Here is a 1,955-nt window from a genome sequence, read left to right as displayed (position 1 = left end):
TAATAGTGTGTTCAAAAAGCTGCACCATAAATGAGGAGACACCAAAAGATATTGTGCAATTTAAATAAAACATAAGTTAGCTAAAAGAGTTGGCACGACATAAAGACAAAAGCTGGTGTGCCTCCCGGAAGCCTGGCCCAGGCATGCCTGTATCCACACCTCACCAATTGGCAATTCAGCCCAGGCAATACCTGAAGACTCGTGCACTGCCACTGCAAAGAGAATAGAGGTTGTAGTGGGGCGTAATGTGGTGGGGGGTTTTGTTTTTGTTTTTTTGAAAAATGTATTTAACCTTGCATTAGCAAACTAGTCTTGCTGTGGATATTTTACCATTAACTACCTTTAACAGTGGTCGATATCTTGCATAATGTCTAAATAGTTTCCATCCATGAAAATATTCTTGTTATCCCTCCTCTGACTGGTTAATATCAAAACCGATGCATCATGGTTCATGTCAAATTTGTGTGTTTTACAGTTGAAATGTAAGTTCATCACAAAATAAAGAGGTCCCCTTTATCTGCCCGTCGGTACCTCCTCTTTAATCTATAGCAGGGGTGTCGAACTCCAGGTCTTGAGGGCCGGTGTCCTGCAGATTTTAGATCTCCCCCAGGGTCAACACATCTGAATCACATGATGAGTTCATTACCAGGCTTCTGGAGAACTTCAAGACATGTTGAGGAGGTCATTTAGCCATTTGAGTGAGCTGTGATGGATCAAGGACACGTCTAAAACCTGCAGGACACCGGCCCTCGAGGCCTAGAGTTTGACACCTGTGATCTATAGTTTTACACATTTGTAAGAAAATGCACATTTATGTATTTAGAGTAAGTTTCATATTATTATTTTTAGACTCCACTAACAGATATTGTACACAATGCATGGTGGCATTGAGATATGCAATAACTCATAAATAATTACTATGATATCATTTACATTAAATACCACTGTAAAGGGGGGCAGCACGGTGGTTAGCACTGTTGTCTCACAGCAAGAAGGTCCTGAGTTTAATTCCACCATCAGGCCAGGGTCTTTCTGTGTGGAGTTTGCATGCTCCCCCCCCCCGTGTTTGCGTGGGTTCTCCCCGGGTACTCCGGCTTCCTCCCACAGTCCAAAGACATGCAGGTAGTGGGGATAGGTTAATTGAAAAATCTAAATTGCCCATAGGTGTGAATATGAGTGCGAATAGATGTCTGTCTCTTTGTGTTAGCCCTGCGACAGACTGCCAACCTGTCCAGGGTGTACCCCGCCTCTCAGCCTATGACAGCTGGGATAGGCTCCAGTGAGAACACCGGGCTCTCCGTGGTTCACAATTCCAGGAAAGAGGAGGAGAAGGACAGAAAGCAGAAGCGAGGCAGCAGGACCAGTGCCTGGGAAAAAACCACACAAAACTTTACTCCCCAGCCTTTTTCTCACAAATGCCAGGTCTGTTGTGAATAAAGTGAATGAGCTGAAGCTACAGCTGGTAGATAATAGACTTGTCAGAGACAGATTTCCGGTAAATGCAGACCTTTTTTCTTCCACTGGAAGTTATTATCAGCGGTTTGGATCACGGCACTGTATATAGCTTCACATATCCCTGTGTATGCTGCCAGCTCACACACCCTCAGGAAAAGAAACCTCCCCCATTTTTTAAACGGTGAAAACTTGGCCTGAAGTTGTCTCAGAAAAACTACAGGACTGTTTTAAGATAACAGACTGGAGCATATTTCAATCTCAGTACCTGGAGGAGTACACTACATCTGTATTCTCCTACATGAAGCATTGCACAGACACTGTCACTATTGAAAAACATATCAGCGTGTATGCCATTCAAAAACTCTGGATGACAAGAGAGGTCAAGACCCTGCTGAAGGAAAGAAACGCTGCCTATAGGTCTGTAGACGTAGAACTGTACAGTGCAGCTAGGGAAAACCTTAAAAAAACGGCATCACACGGGCTAAGCTAGACTCCAAAAA

General features: G+C 43.8%; 1 protein-coding gene across 1 annotated transcript in view; it reads left to right on the top strand.

Annotated features, from left to right (window-relative positions):
* Positions 1 to 1,955, top strand: part of psmb8a (proteasome 20S subunit beta 8A) — a 27,326-nt gene that overhangs the window by 9,847 nt on the left and 15,524 nt on the right. The gene's annotated exons all lie outside the window — the stretch shown is intronic.

Source organism: Pundamilia nyererei, unplaced genomic scaffold (genome assembly GCF_000239375.1).
Source record: "Pundamilia nyererei isolate P.nyererei 1_Seehausen unplaced genomic scaffold, PunNye1.0 scaffold00309, whole genome shotgun sequence".
NCBI lineage: Eukaryota > Metazoa > Chordata > Actinopteri > Cichliformes > Cichlidae > Pundamilia > Pundamilia nyererei.
This window is presented reverse-complemented; position numbering and strand designations above follow the sequence as displayed.